The following is an 18,361-nucleotide window of genomic DNA, read 5'->3' on the forward strand; positions in this document are numbered from 1 at the left end:
CAGAACTTAAAATGATAATACAAGAATATAGGAATATTGTTAAAATGAAATTTTTTTTTAATATTTTTTGGTAGATATTTTTATGGCATTTCTTTTTGAATATGATTTTCGGCGTATATCCGCCTGATTATACGCCTACTCAAATGAGGATGTAATGTGAATCTAATGTTTGAACCTAATGTTCAGAAAATTGATAAATAAGAAAAGAATATTGACTAAAAGAAAACTTGGATAAAAATGGGTGCAACACATTATAGATATATGTGCATTCCATCCAAATTTCTTAATGGTTTATTATAACGAATATTTATTACTTATTTTGAATAAATCAGTTTGTCTGCAAAGTGGGCTTGAGACAATGTCTGAAAGAAAGAGGTTTCAAACGTTTGGGACAAATTATCAAAAATAGTGTAGGGAATAGCCAAAAAAATAATGAGAGAAAAAAGAAAAATGCCGCAAAGCCGTCGAAAATTAAAGATTCTATACGTAACTTACCTGACGCTGTAATACAGTGAACACTCCCTTAATCAGACATTCATTGCCAGTCAACTTTATTTTTTCAAAAGGGATGTTTGGTCAAAAGTGGTTAAGTTGTTCTAAATTATGATGAAAACAAAATTTGGTTTTAGAGGAATTATACACCCAAGTGGTTTGTCATTTGACAGGGGTGTACGCGTTAGCAGAGTTTTAAATTGCAAAAAAAATTTTATACTATTATTTGAAAGACATTTTATGGTTTATCGATTTGTTGTCCATAGAAAGATATTAAAAAAAAACTTTCATTTATTAAATTTTTCTTTTTAAGGCAATTAATTATTATATTACCTAAAATTTATACAAAATATGTATTCAAAATTATTTACGTACATGCAGAAGATACATGAGTTTTAAGCCTAGAACTTGCAGTTTAAAAACATTATTTACGGACTATAAACTAATTAAAAAAAAAATTAGAATATTTTCTAAGACCACTGAGAGTGAGGACTTAGCGATACTCGAAACAGCATTGTATGGTCAGCCAAATTTCAACAAATTAACTAAAATTTTTGTTGTTATCTTTTCATTTCTATTCGAACCTTTCTAACTTTCAGCAAAATGAAAAAATAACATTAAAATATATTTATTTGATAAACATTTAGTATCAAGTACGATCATTTAACACATGGTCAAATGCACCATTTAACAAAAGTTACCATTTATTTATTAAATATTAACACATTTATAATTTCCTACTTAAGCATATCGATTGCATTTATTAACACCAGCATTTTGTCAATAATATTGGAAAATTAACCATATTAATAATTGCCTACAATGGTTTCACCAGAAATACATAAATGTTCAATTCTGGTTTCACCATAGGTGGTACACTGAGGGGTTGTAATGATATCCATAACAGCCAATCTTGTATTGAAGATACAAGTAAGGAAACTTTATTAATAAATTTTTACACATTAACTTGGATAATTGCTTTCAACAATTCCAAATATTAATTTCTTTTCATTAATCCATAATGGACGAATATGATGACATCTTTGTGAGACGATTTTAACAAGAGAAATAACATTTTATTTTAATTCGTTGAAAATCCTGTAGCACAACAAAAATAACAATAAAATTAATGGCATCGTAAGAGTCAAAATATTGTATAAAATTTTTACAGGGGTTGGCTTCTTTCAAAGTCATCGACACAAATTGCAACCCTCGGATTTCACTTTGAAGAAAATAGACGCAAGGAAATTCGAGTAGCAAATGTAGAATGAAAATATTATAAAATTATGTCAATAAACATTTTAGCACGAGTCTAGACTGCTCTAGACAAATCAGATACCCCAGTGGCACGCTTTAGTTCGCAATGCGTGTGCCGTTCGCAATCTCAAAAGGGTACCAAATCAAAGCATTTAATGATACGAAGGATTTTTTTTTGCATATTTATGAATACTCGCCTGCATGTGCGAAGGATGCAGTATATTCGCATATATTTGAATCGTCGTAATTTGAATTCAGCAAATATTTTAAAATGTATCTTTACTGCAGTCAGATATTCAAGTCAAAATTTAAATTGCACATACGACTACTACGAATAATGTCAAGAAGTTATCACGTAAGCTCCTTCACAAACAAGGTCGAGATTTCTTTGTTTTGCACTTTTCTGGTATGATTTGTACTTCTCTATGGTTTGAGTGGCTGACTCACTGCAGATTCGGATGAATTTCGCGCAGATTGTAATAAATCTTTTCAGTTGCAAAAAAAAAAAAAATAAATCTATTATTTAAAATGATTGTATGTTAGGAAATTGGCGTCAGATATTTACTTTTTTGGTTCTTTTTTTACAGACTTACTCACATGAAATGCACCAGACCGTTTTAATTCTATTTTGACAAACCATAACAAAAATATTTTTGCACATGACAATGCATTAATGTGCGCAGATTTAATACGTCGTCATAACAATATATACAGATTTTGATACTATTAGGTATGTGGGGATATAAAATATGGCACCTATTCTTAGTACTTATGTGTGCTGAAGGAGACAACTTGGCAGCGAAAGTTTTGTAAATGATGATTTGAACAATAAATAAAAATAATATATCAAGTCATGCATACTATAACACAATGACATCAAAGGAGCTTGGTTACGGTTTAAGATATTTACATAAAATATATCTATTTTTGCTATTTAAGTAAATTAAAAATAAATTCAGAATTTTATTACGAAATCTTTTTTGAATAGAAAACAGATGGTGGTAGTTAAGAAGTTTTGAAATCCACAAAACTTTTTTAATCGAGTCATTCATTATATCCATCATCAGTGGTCTTTGGAAGAATCTATTGATTTAATTGTACGTATGTAATTTTTATTATTATGTTGAGGCTAGTTGCGTCAATGCACCTGAACATTTTTACTCTTTATAAACTGCGACAATCTCTTCATAACCTCTCTCTAAGCTTTGACTGGATTATTGTTTATCACTTCATCAGACTAAGCAATATTTGAGGAGCCTGTGACCATTCTGAGATTCGATAACGTGGTGTTGGTAAGCCTGTCAGTTTTAGTAAATAATTTCAGGACTCTATTATTTATGTATTCTTTAATCGGACCAATCTTGAGGTCCTTGAGGATGTCATTCATCCTAACGTACCAGAGGAACCTTGTCAACTTTAAATTAGACCATAAAAGTAACGTACACATAGATTGCATTATTCACTTTTAGAAACTTATCAATTATTATAGTGTTTTTAGTAACACCCATTGCATTTACTGTGCTATTAATTACAACTAATGTATAAACTACAACTATATAAATTAACTAAATAATTGTAAATAGTTTAATAGAAAATATTTTTGCAAACATTTCTTACTTATTTAGATCGCTTGCATTATGCAAGAATTCTGAGGGTTTTGCTTTGTCGCATTCAACGGTCGTGTTTGCGAGACAGAGACCAAAAGAACATTTTATTAGAAAGATTTCGAGAGACGTCTTAAATTTGTATATGTAGGTCACAATTTCTATTTTAAGTACATATGGATATATCTCGGGGCATAGTCCATATCTTTTATTGTTATATTTTATTGTCCATATCTTTTAAATTACGTTTTTAAAAGCAGTTCAATTAAATTAATTTTAGAATTATTGTCATAAGTGAGGATTTAGGTAAGGATTAACATAAAGCAAATAAAATAAGTTAAAAACTTTTAAAATATTTTTTTTTATATACGTCTAAACGCAAATCGTTTCCCAACTCGATTTAATAAAAAAGTAATAATGATTTCACAGTCGCTGCGGGGTGTGTAATCTAATTACTTGATGTGCGTAGATAATGAAACAAATTCCGCTTGTCATCTTATGAAATATAAATTGAAATGTTCTACCCTAATGTCATGACCCTATTCAACCCCAAGCAATATTTTTTACTCACCCTCACCTACACTAATAAAGCATACAAATATTTATATTTTCAATAAAGAAGACACTCACACATATCACACCCACATAACCCCAAGGCGGTAGTAACCAAGTGGTCCATTGGAAGATAACATTGAAAGTATTCCTTGCTTTAAATGCTTCACAACTTAAAGTGCTTTGAAACCCGGAAATTCCGCATATAAAATACCATAAATCGATCGATTCAATGCGGTTTCTTCATGTCTTTGCAGTGCATAACAAAAGGGAAGAAAGAAAATTACGAGTAAGAGGGGGAGGAGTAGGAGAAGGGAAGCATTTGTAAAGAGTTTCATGTCTATTGTGAAAAGATAAGTGAAAAATAGAAGTTGGAAGAAGAAGAAGCACTATAAAATCACTGCTGAAAACAAAAGCGTTTTTATAAGCCCAACAGTTCATTACCCGCTTTCAAAGCGGCCGTTTGCTTTTTGGACTTAATATACTTTTTCTTTATTTGTTGAGTTGTTTTTTTTTACTTTTTTTTTGTACTTTTTTTTTTGTACTTTCATGTACCGAAATGCAACTGTTGTTGTTTATTTTTCATTTCACTGGGTTTTTTTTTTGGTGCTTTGGTGAGAGTAAAGTAAAATATGCCTTACAGTATATGGTATGTTCAGTCACTACCAGAGTTCACTGTGCAATCAGGTTGTTGGGGGTCATATGTGCCTATGAGCCACTGGCAGCTTTAAAAGAATTGTCAATTCGTAATTTGCGAAGTTTGGAAAAGAAATTGTGAAAAAAAGTAAGAAAATACAGAAGAATCATTTCAATTTTGTGAATTGAAAGCGAAAACATAAATTGGCAAGGGAATATTTGAAATTTTTGTCGAAATTGGAAAGAACGAAGTACAAAGCCAGAAACAGGAACTGCCTTTTGATTGTATTTGACTTTGGGATGTATATTATTCTTTACAGAATTTATATATATGTAGTATTGGAGATTAATTTAAAATGTGACATAATGAAAACAATTCAAAAATCACATGCACGCACTTAAATAAATTGCGATTTCAATTTGAGCAGAAAATCGCGCTTAAAACGGACGTAAAACGCGCAGACAGTAGTAAAACCGTTTTTAGTTGAAACTTAAAACCATTTTATGGTAAGCAAAATTTTGCACATTTAAAACATTAATTTTGTGCATAAATTAGGATTTGCAATATTTTGCAAATTAAATTTTCCTCAGAGAAGCGAATTGACTTCATGAATTAGAGTATAAATTTTTATTTTATTACATGAACGCCCACAATTGCCGAGCAATATTTTTCTGATCATTTACACGTCGAGTGTGTGAGAAAAACGTTGCCGCCGAAGACAAGATTTTTGCAGAGTTTTCTTATTGAGAAAAGCAATAAAATTTAAGTTTTTAATTTATGGCACTTTTGGTAACCGCAGTCTCAGATTTTTACTATAAAACAAAAGTGCTGGAGCAATTTGGGTTTTCAGTCGTATCGTAAAAAAAAACTCATTTCAGTTGATAGCTTTGGCAGGATGTGACGCCAAGAGATTTGACTACTTTTGCCTTTGCAAAGCTTTGTGCAAAGACAAGACGGAATGAAGGAAGAAGATTTGAATAAATTATTTTCTACAAGCACCACGTTATATAAGTACATTTCTTGTGGGCGTAACTCCAATAAAGCTGTGACAGTAAAAAAGGTGGCAACGTCATATGTATAAATCATATTTATCGAAAGTAAACTGTTAAGCTTATGTGAAAGAGTTATATGAAGCTTAATTCCAAAGCGGATATTCATTTTCATAGGTAGAGGATTATTTCGTTTAAAAACTAAGGCCTTTACATACCGGATGGTGTCGAAGATTTAATGTCTCAAATTATTCGTAAAAGGTTTACGAGGCTTTGCAAGAGGTTATTAATCCAATAAAAAAATAAAAAATAACTCTAAATTAAATGGATTTAAAAAGTAAAATGTTAAACATTTTTTTATATTAAAATTTTGATAATCATATTACATTAATATAACGAATATTTATAAAATAATCGAATATTTATTCATCTCAATTTATTCAGTTTAAATGTTCAATAAATCTAACTTCAGTTTAGGAAATAAAAAGGATATTGTAATAAATATTAAAATCCATTATATATTTTTATGTAATAATAAACATTTAAGGAAAAAAATTCCGTACACTTACCAATTACTGCAAAGTAAAAAATATCTTTATTTTTAAAATGTTTTTAAAATAAAGAAGTTTTTAAAGTTAAAGATGTTTTTAAAGTTAAAGAAGGTTTATTTAATTGTTAATTTTTTTTCCCGTAACTCTCACGTCTTATGACGAAAATAAACAATTTAAAACTTAGAAGGGTTCGAATAGAAATGAAAAGACAACAACAAAAATTTTAGTTAATTTATTAAAAATTAGCTAAGCATACAACACTATTTTGAGTATTGTCAGTAGTTTCAGGACCACTTTTTTTCTATTTTTAATTAATTTTTAATGTTTATTCCATTTCATTAAAAGCAGTCTCCGCTTTAAAATTACACACTCATCCAACTGTAGATTCTATTTTGAGAAGAAACTCAATAACTCAATAATTTTGACTTTATTTAATATATTATTAAAGAAGGTTGTTCTTTTCTATTACATTTTCGGAAGTAAAATCAAGTTATAATACTTATAATTTTAATTATAATTTAATATTAATAATAATAATATATATTGCGGAGGGACGATTTACTGTAGTTGTAATAACAACCAGCTCATCTGTCCGTACATGGAGTGTTGCGTCAGTAGTGACTTCTGTGACTTATGATCCAGTTTTGTACCAGAGACTTAGTTATATTAATTATATAAAATAATTAATATAATATATTCTACCTTTAAACATTATCTGCATTGCATAAAATTGTTTCACTAAATTTAATTGTAAAAAAAAAACATACAACACATTTTAACATATATAAGTTCCATTTAAATACACAACAAAGGACTATTTTGCCACAGGATATCCACAAAGAATAAATAAGGAAAGCACTTAGAAAAAAGCGAAAATAATCAAAAATCCAATTTGCTCCCTTTTTAGAAGAGAAATGTAATTTTCTACAGGAAATGACCGATGTTAATTTGTTTTTAGAATTTTTCCATGTAATCTTTTTATTTTTATTTTCTTATTTTTTCCTTACAAAAATATTTACACAAAAATGGAAAATTAGCACAGGGTTTTTGTGTGGTTGTGGCGTGCGGGAGAGGCAGAATGGACTTGTTTAATTAGTTTTAACCTAATAAAAATGTTTGCTTTTGATTTTGAATTAATTGATTTTAAGGGATCCGACAAATTGAAAACTAAGTAGAAAACACAGTCGAAAGCGAAAATGTATTCACAGTTGAAATAAACTTAAAAGAAAGGTAATTAGTTTTTATTTCAATTAAATTCTATCCTCGCATTCATTTTCTTTCATAATACTTAAAATTTTCTTTTTAATGAATTTGACAAAAGAAACTTAAGTTAAAAAATAGGAAATTGAACAAAAATTTATTTTAATTAATACTCAGAGTGTATTTGCTGAAGTTTATATAAGTGAGTAAAACAAAGATAATTTTTTCAGTGAAATAAAAGTAAGACATCTACCATGTCTTTGTCCAGTTCATGCACGGCGGCGACTAAACACTTTAGGAGCACCTTTTCTTGAGGATCTTGAACAGCATTTTGAGCTTCGCCAAAGTTTCTAGGTGGTTATAAACCCTAAGTTCTTCCTATATACACAGTAACACAATGAGTTAATAGGCTTAAGTGGATACCTTAGAGATCCACTTATAACCTAACTTCACCTGAAAGTAAGATGGTCTACTTAGGTAAAAAAAATAAAGAAAATCTTGAACAATACATGTTTAGCTCTGTTTTAGTTTATTGAAAACTAATTTGATTAATATTTACTCATACAGTTTTGCTTAGTATAATTTTTGTAGGAAATATTGGTGCATGTAAATAAATTTAAATAATTAAAAAATGAATAAAAAGTAATTACAAGAGAGCATGGAATAACAAAATCTACAAAACTTATAATCCCTTTTTACGTACGTATATATTTTAGCTACTAAATTATCAAATCTCAGAATGGTTACAAGCTACTTGGGGAGGTATGCAGATCTGAGCTCAATTATTGCATAGTCTGATGAAGTGATAAACAATAATCCAGTCAAGGCGTAAAGAGGGGTTTTAAAAATACCTCAAGTTAAGAAAGAGTAAAAGGGCTCAAGTGCACTGGCTCAAATAAAAATAAATAAGTAAATAACAAATTAATTATCATCTATTATGAGTTGGTTAAAAATTAAAAAAATTAATTTCAAGAAACTTAACTGTGACCAACGATAATCATTTCATTTTGGTGACTAGTCTACGACAAGAACATGCTAAAGATTTAATTTAATACCCTAATTCAGCTTGTTGGGAACCTTAATATTATAGTGCTTTTGTCTTTTAAATAAGATATGCTGTCATAAACGCTATTTTTAGGCATATCAATTTTAACCTACGCATCAGGTTCTTTAATATACCTCACAACCCCGTTGCATATATGTTATGCCTATACCTTTGCACAAATATAGAAATTTCACCTGCTTAATATAAGTTCTAAATTTCTCCTACTGCAATCATATTAAGTGCAAGCCTATCACTTCCCCAATGCATTGGTTTACGCTTAGACTGAAATTACTCGAGTTCCTTTCGTTTTTTGTCCGACGTATCTTCATTCCACTAACGACTCTACATTGGGTTGAATCCCTCTAGCACGATCCTTTGATTTTAGCTACGGGATCAGTACTTTTCAGTGCTTTTAATACTACTTCAACGAGTTTGTTGCTTATATTATGGACCTCTGTAACTGCAGTTTTTTAAGACCAGAACCGACACCTAATAACTATATTAAGACTCTTACAAGATTTTTGAAATTATAAAATAAATTTGGTGATAACATTTAGATCAAAGTTCTGTTGGACATAATTGACATTTAAAATATTTTGTTAATCGCTAAGTTGAATTAGTAGTGGCAATGCTATAATAAAGAACTACTTAAAAGAGAACTAAAAATTTAATATAATACACGTCATAGCACATTTACACTGTCTCATTAAGGCACATGCTCATTTATATAAATGAATGAACGTTCACATTATAATGAGTTCATTTATGCAGCTGATAGAACTCTTATTAACTTTTATAAACTTGACTCAAAAAATATATTGTATAATATAACAACAAATTAAATATATAATTGATATATTAAATTATTTATATACATTTTATATATCAATTATATTTTCAATAAATAAAAACAAAATTTGTATTAAATACTTCCTCAGTGTCTTTGTCTACAGCTCAACTGTTGTGTGTTCACACATTTTACATATAAAACATATGACACATTTTTCAAATATTGGAATTTTCCCTTGTGGGAAATTTATATTTTTTATTTTTATTTAAGACATTTTTCGCTTTAAATAAGCTGATTTATTAATAATGACCGCATTTTTATGAAAGCTCTTTGTATGGTTAATCATCCTCATTAGTGGGTATGTTATAATGAGCAAAACATCCTAAATGAGACAATGTGAATGCGCTAATTAAAACATTAGTAAATAGTTTTTACTATATATTATTCAGTTTATATCGTCAACGTCTTAAAGTTTTAAGTTAAAAAAAGTCAGCTCCAAGAAAAAAGTTTAAGAAATTTCGAAACCATAATGATATAAATCAAGTTAAAGATAGTAAAAAGTTAGAACCAGTTAACGTAAACTGTTATAAATTAGAATTATTAAAAGCTGTTAATTAAAAGAACTCCGTGTCCATTCTACAGAATATTTATTTCATATCGTAAAACTGATTGATAAAAATTAATTACAAGTTTGTTTTTTCTCAGAAACTTGCTGAAATACAGTATTTCCACAACGTTGTCATCAATGAAAATTATAAGAAGAAATAATTTTACCATTAAAATCTCGTAATTAATATAAACTTCAAACAATCCTTATAAGGATTTAATTAAGGTGTTTAATTTTGCACAGTAACTTTTCCATTTGTCTCATCAATAAAGGCGACACGTAAAATAAACAACAAGTATCTGGTTTATTAGTCAGAGAAAGCACTTTTCCATGGAATACGAAATAATGGGACGTGTGAAAGCAATAAATTTCATATTAGCCAGCATCTTTTGTTTTACAAGCTTTCTTCACAGTTTCCTCAAAACGCTTAAACGCTTAAATAGGAAGTTATTGATGACGATAATGAAAAGTAATAATGATGATGATGATATTGATTCAATTGAAAACAAGCACATAAATACATTTGTATTCATTTTGCAATTTGTTGAAATTTTAAACGAATAAATTGACAAGTGCAATTGTGACAAATAAATTACAAATTATTTTCAATGGTAATTTAACAGAAAAATATTGGAAAAACAATTGTCGCAATTAATTAAAGCAAATCGACTGGGATTATTTTTATAACAATCTTTGAATACATAATGTTTATATTCGAAATTCATTACATATCAATAGTCGACTTATTTTAATTATACCAATTGTTTTAAATTATTTAATAGAAAATATATAAATTTGTTTAATTTAATTTAATTTATCTATTCGATTACACAGGCTTACAACCTTCACGGAAGTTGAGATAATACATATGAATACTGTATCCTTGTTCAGTTCAATAAGATGAAATGATATTGTGTTGTATAACTGTCTGTATATATCAATATAAATCAGTCCTTTAATTTCATAGAACGGTATTTGGCAATACTCGAAACAGCCAAAAATTCAATTAATTAAAATAATATAAAATGAATTTTTGTTGTTGTAGTTCACTACTGTACGAAAAAACCTCTTTAGAAAGAAGAATTTAATGCTCTTTTTTAGATCTGACATTTAGGTAAGACTAAAAATTTGTTCATGAAACAATTTGGAACGTATCTACATAATTTATCTAGATAATTGTATTAAAAATTTAGTTGTAATCAGTAGTTATGGTTAGACACATCTCGGAGTACCGTATATAGTACAACTATAGTTTTATTCGAAATTTTTAGAATAAGTACATTCTGTTTAGGAATCTTATTAAATTCTGAAAATACAACTGTATTAATAGTTTTTGCATCTTCTAATTTAATTTGAATAACATTATATAACGCCCAAAAACATTTCTAGTTAACTTAATAATATGCTTTTTATAATTGAACTTAGGAGAGTACCTTGAAAAGTTACTTTGTCAGCCATAAAATCGCAGAATTCTACAATACAAAAATAAAAAGCCTTTATTATATACAATAAATAGCCTTTTTATCATATACCCGTGATATGATGACAGGAGCTTGAACATATAGATAATATTTGAATTAATAAAATAGTTTTTAGAATTAGGAAACATTCTCAACATCATGAGTTAAAGTAATTAAATCACTTAAGAATTTTTATTACAAAATAGGCTTACTGGTAGTTTTTTTTATATTCCATTTTTATGAAATCAAGTTAAAAGAACAATAGCCAAAGTGGTCAGTAACTACACTTAAACAATAGAATGTAAAATAAGAAAAAGCCAATAAAGACATTGAAAAATTTGTAACAAATATGCAGAAAAACGAATGGAAAATAAAAAATAAGATAGTGCTAACTAACTGCACTAATCACGAGTAAGAAAAAATACCTGTTAGGTCCATATTATGTAAGATGTCATGGACTTATCCAAATTGTATCTTTTGGGCATACATTTTCATGCTATGTGGAAAAAAAATTGTAATAATTTGCTTATAAAAGACAGAAATGTTGACATTAATTACTGAATAGCACTGCTTTGCTTAAGTGACGAGGCACTTGGTCTCATGACCAAATTTGAACCAACATTTTGTTTTTACTCTCAACTACTCTTACTCTCTTACTCTCAATTTTATAATTTGAATTGAAAACAATATTTTGCTATTGACGAGAGAGAGCCTATGATTCTCTAGATAACATGACTCTTAAGCTATATAAGCTGAACTGCATTGATTTTGTCTAGATTTAGCCTTCTTGCTAGAAATTTTTTATTAAAACGGCAAATAATTACTAATTATGTCAGACAAAGGGATCGATGCCGATCAACCACTCTACAAAATACAAAAAATCAAAAAAGTTAACTTCACTAAAGAAGCGAAATTGAAATAAAAAACATTAAATGGAAAATGAAAATGTTATAGCTAACTGCACTAAAAAAATGGAAAAAAACTGTGAAATGATTCTTGTGATTAATTTCTAAAGACATAACTGCAATATATTAAAATTTTAAAAAGTTTCTATATGTGACGTCACTATGAAAAATTTCAAAAAAAGTGCCAGCTAACTGCACTTAAAAACACAACAAGAAATTATAAGAAATATTTAATATATTATAATAATATATTATAATTATATACTTATTTATATTTTATATAAATAAAAAATTATGTTTTATTTATAATTATAGTAATAATAATAAATACAAAGTATTAAAAAACTGCACTAAAAACAACTACAATTGCTGTGGTTAATCTATGCTTAAAAATTTTTTTGTTAAGAATTTAATTTTTGATATAAAATGCCTATATGTGACGTCACTATGAAAAATTTCAAAAAAAGTGCCAGCTAACTGCACTTAAAAACACAACAAGAAATTATAAGAAATATTTAATATATTATAATAATATATTATAATTATATACTTATTTATATTTTATATAAATAAAAAATTATGTTTTATTTATAATTATAGTAATAATAATAAATACAAAGTATTAAAAAACTGCACTAAAAACAACTACAATTGCTGTGGTTAATCTATGCTTAAAAATTTTTTTGTTAAGAATTTAATTTTTGATATAAAATGCCGGTAATTTAATTTTTCTTCTCACATTAAAAGTTGAGATATGCATAATTAGCACTAAACTACAGCTTCCTCAAAATCAAATGCCAATTGTTTGGTATTATTGGTTAATAAATAATTTTTTATAGAACTTAATTAGTTATATTAATTATCATTATCATTAATATATCATTAATATATCATTAATATATAATTATCATTAATATATTGATCATTAAAAGCATTTTAAATCAGTACACAAAGTATTTATCTTTAAGCTTTAAAGTAAAATCCTTTCAAACTTAAATAAAGTGGTAAGTAGATTAATTAGCAAAAAGTAAACCGATAAGCTTAAAAACTTTCTCAGCGAACGCAATACTGCCACATCGTGGCACAAAATGTTTTACATTGCAATGAAGTGCAATAAAAGGGTAAAATATCTTAACAAGCAGTATGAGAATTATAAAACTCAATATGTTTACAGCAAGCAGATACTTTCTTTAAATACACACAACAACAAAATATGACAATGAACGCGCTCTCGAAATGAAATAAGATGTGCACGTAATTCCAGTAGCGTCATTGTTGAGTTACGACTTCGCTGATATATTGCAGATACTGTTTTCACTCATAATACTTGTATCGTACATAATTTGTATCTATGTATCTTTGTATCTCAAATCTGTTTGATGTATCGTTTCGCTAAAAGTGTAATTGTGGCGCGTATAAAACAACAGCAGAATGTGCAGATAACTCCGTTTGGTACGTGCTGCCTTTATTTAATTTTTGTTTAATGTACATTTTATTAGTTTCTCTTTATAATTAATTTTACTACTACTGCCGTTTTCACAGATCTTTAATCTTTTTATTAGCATTTGGTTGCGGTAGTTTTAAATATACATACAATTTTCAGAAACCTTTTATGTTGAAGGCGGCAAATGAGTGTTCGTTAAGTTGTTGAACGCGGGTAATTAAGTAATTTTGAAGCGTGGCTTTATATTGAAAGTGCTTTCAAATTGGAAATATATATACCATATATATATATATATCTTAAATAACATTAATTTTTTAATTTTTAACAAATTTATATATAACTGATTTATTAATGATTTATTTTACTCCATGTATTTTTAGGTGTCTGCCTAAACGTATAAACGCCTACACATAAACACGAGTTATTTTGTTTTTAATCTTCTTACAAATTTGGCAAGAATTTCTTAAAGCATCTGTTAATAAACTTCTACTTAGCGATTGAAGAAGTTTATTTATAATATTTTTTTTTTGTATTTGTTATACTTTTTGTTAAACAACATCATTTTACCAAATAATTTTTTTTTACCTCTATTTTGCTTAAAAGCCTTCCAATATTTTTACATTTTTATCTACTGACGTGAGGCTTTAGCTTTGCAAAGGTGGTAAAATATGCAAATTTTGAAATTAACAATTCGTTATGCTTTGCCTTTGCTTTCAACGTTTTCTTTGAAAAAGTATTAAAATGCGTAGTCAGACTTCATTCGAGAAGAAATTAAGTACGTTGAAGAATTTCAGAGAATTTAGCAAGATTATCTTTTGCAAGAGATTTGAGTTTAAGCAGAAATAGAAGAAGAAGAAATTTTTTTCCAATTTATGCAGCAAAGCAATTTCATTCTAAGAAGTTCAAGTTTGGAGTAGTTGGAGCAATATTTAGAGATTTTGCAAGAACTTACTGCTTAAATATATTTTAATAGATACAGAATATTGATTCCCAATTTCTGGTAAAATTTTAATTTTAAACATATTGTTATTGTGTTTATTTTTTTTTTATATAATATTATTATAGTATGCATGTACACTACTTCGAAAGTACTAATAAAAGAGGCACGAAAGTTATGATTATAGATAGATTTCAGAAATATCCGTAAAAAAGTGGACGAGAAATATAATTAAATAAGAATTTCAACTATTTGGGTCAGTTATTGCCAGAACAGAAGATTGAAGTAAGAAAAAAAAGGAACTGTCCTTATATCTGATTTTGCTGCTTGATAAGTTAATATATGTAAATAAATGTAGCATCTGATATTAAACCAATTAAATAAACCTGCAATAAAAGTATTTTCTGGTATAAACACTTAAATAATCTACCAAATATTTTACATATACCTTATGATCAAAATAGAACGAGAATTTAAACAAAAACATAAAATTTTAATTTTTAATAATTTTCTTTATTATCGCCTTCAAAGTACTCTCCTTCTGCGGCAATACATGCATGCCAACGTTTGATCCAATTTTCCATACAAGTTTTATAGGCCGCCGAACGTATGACCTTTAGTTCACGCAGCGAATTCTCTTTTATGGCCTCTATGGTCTCAAAACGCGTTCCACGCAATGGTAATTTGAGTCGGGGAAAGAGGAAAAAGTTACACGGGGCCATATCTGGAGAGTACGGTGCTTGGTTGATGATATTGATGGAGTTTTTCCATGAGTTTTCCTTCCATAAATCTGGCCTTTTTTGCGAATGGCCTCACGCAAACCACGCATAATGGCAAAATAATACTCCTTATTGACTGTTTGACCATTTGACTGACCTGAAGGAATTCATAGTGCACCACACCACGAAACCACGAATATCGAAGAAAACAATTAGCATAACCTTCATTTTGGACCGACTTTGTCGTTCTCTTTTCGGTTTCGGCTCACCTTCGAAGCACCATTTGGTCGATTGTTGCTTGGTGGGCATGTCAAATTCATAGATAGATAGACCCATGTCTCATCACCAGTTATGATGCGTTCGATGAATGTGGGGTCACTATCTGCGTTGGAAATCATCTCCCACATCGGCCACATCACAACGACTCTTTTTTTGAATGAAATTCAGCTAAAAATCGCCACACGAAAATTTTTCGACTTCTTTTTCTAGACGCCAAACAAAAACTAATCGTACGGTATGCGTTAAACTTTGACAGAATGTATATAATAGTGTTGCCAGCGAGAAAATAAAAAAAACTTACCGATTGGATAAGCACGGGAATTCAAGAAATAAAATTCTCGTTTTTTTTTGATCACAAGGTACATAAAAATATATATCCATATACATATTTTTAAATTAGATCATTCTTGCAGCGTTTACCAATACAATAGAAACTTGGAAGAAATTACGATGAGTGAAGCTTTAATTGTATCAGATCTTCTGTTAAAAGTATTAACTTCGTAGATATAATAGAATGTAAAGTTAATTTGTAAACCATAAAATTAGAAAAGTAGTAGCAACAGATTTTATTTATCTGGCAATGCTAGATGAATCGGCTGTTAAACCAAATAAATTAGACTTAGATAATATAAATTACTTTCCAATCGATCGATATGAATTAGTATTACAGATATAAGTAAAATGAAATGAATTTAAACTAGGTAGTAGCAATTCATGACGAATAATACATATTAGTTCTCGTAGATCCTATGAAGAGCAAAGGACCAATAATAATAAATGTAATTATTTTAAGACTATTAGAGAGTGTACTCAGAGATGTGTAATGTGATGTAAACACATGAAAGATATTTATAATTTCAATATAATGAAATTAAAACATCATAAAAGATGAATATTATATCGCTGAGTGAATTAATGAATGGGGTGCTCACAAATTTAACCCTATATCTGGATAAACCTGTGCAATGACACAACGAGTGCTCTGACGTGTCTTCATGGAACGACGGTAAAGAAGATCTAAACAAGTTTTCATAGGGCATGCTCTGCCTGACTACATACAGTACAATAATCCACTATCCCTTGACAGCAGATATTATTTTAGATAACTTGAACTTCTTCCTTTGGAGTAAATCAGAGGCTACACATTTAAAGTATGTAGACCATTTCGCGACTGATTTGATCTGACCGATAGAAAATATTAGACCAATTTCTGTCAGTCTGTCGTAAAAGTGTTCATATGTAAACAGATATGATAACATATGGCATATAACTAGATAACAGATAAAGACTAGATAAAGACTAATTGTACTTATTGGATTATTTTTTTTCTACTGAAGTAGTAATATAGTTATTTACATGTGAACTTAAATTGTCTGCATTCATTACCTTTACGAAACACTTTTAGTTAGAGAGTAAAATTTCGGATGAATATAAATAGTCTTATGGCATATTTGCATCAATTTCTACAGACAAGTTGTGGAAAATGTGTTTGATTCGTATGATCAACATCTCATTCACTGCATTAGAAATATCTACACAAAGTTAAAAATCTGCTTATTCATATTAAGGTTGAAGTATACAAAATTAGTATCAAGTAGTTTAAATACAGTGCTTGATTGTGATAATTATTTTAATTGAATTCAAATAAAATTTTCATTGAATTCATTATCAGCACATTATCTAATACTAAGGATAAAATACAAAGAGGTTAATATACCCCTAATGAATTTTCTCATCATTACGAATATCCTTAGTGTATAAAAATTTATAATTAAATTCGACAAGTGTGACTACAAAGCTATTTGATATTCTAAACTTGTAAGCCAATTCCGATAAATAGAATTTTTCATTATTCCACCAGTGCGAAACACAAAAGTCGTGCTCACGTTCTTTCGGAGCCACAGTCATGTATCCGCGAAATGAACCTTTTCTGAAGTGATTCATCTTTGTTTCTAACCCAAAAAAATACAAATCGCGGCCCATCAATAACAAATCGACATTTCCTCTTGCACCTATATTAGCCATCATACTCCTCCACTTCACTCCACACCACTCTACACCACACCAAACCCATTTATCGAGAACACTTCGAAGTTTAGTATTCAAATGTTGTTCTCAACAAATGTGCGTGTATTTGTTGTTGTAAGAAAATTGTTATTTCTTTTATTTTTATTAACTAAACATTAACAGAATACAATTTTATTTAAGTATATTTTCTTTTATTTTTCATATTTTCATTTTGTTTATTTGCTGGTTTAAAATTAATGTATTTTTGTTTAAACAGTTTTCCATTTTTCAATATTTATGCGAGCGAACGTGTTGATATTGAAAATTCTTCGCACGTTCATGGGCTTTAAGGTTTATTTACCGACTGCCGGCGAAGTTCAGTGCGTTCTTGGCCAGAAGAGAATTTTTAATGCCAACTTTTTCCTTTAAAACAAAGATTTTCCTTTAATGGAAAACATATTTATGGAGCTTAAATTGTTTTAAGTGTTAAATGGATAAATTGTTGGTCATAAATAACATATCTAAGGCCTGTTTTGGATGCGTCCTCAATCGAGACTAGATTTATATCTCGTGTTGTAAAAGTTGTAAAATGATGCCATTTCTTTTATGAGTTTTCATAATTTATAATAGCTAAATTTAATACTTTTTTTTAAAATATCTAAAAAACATTGACATAGTGTTAATTCTTTTCAAATTATTGAAGAAATTAAAATAACGTTTAGCTTGTTGAGGAATATATTATAATATAACAGATATAGTATAGAGTAAGGTGATTCAAGGTTCTAAGTGCTTCTAAAACTTGGATTTTTAATTATAAGGTAGCATAATGGGATCCCTTTGCTTCGTCGGTATAACCTAACCTAACCCAAGATAATTGATCTGTTAT

Source organism: Teleopsis dalmanni, chromosome X, assembly GCF_002237135.1.
Source record: "Teleopsis dalmanni isolate 2A chromosome X, ASM223713v2, whole genome shotgun sequence".
Lineage (NCBI taxonomy): Eukaryota > Metazoa > Arthropoda > Insecta > Diptera > Diopsidae > Teleopsis > Teleopsis dalmanni.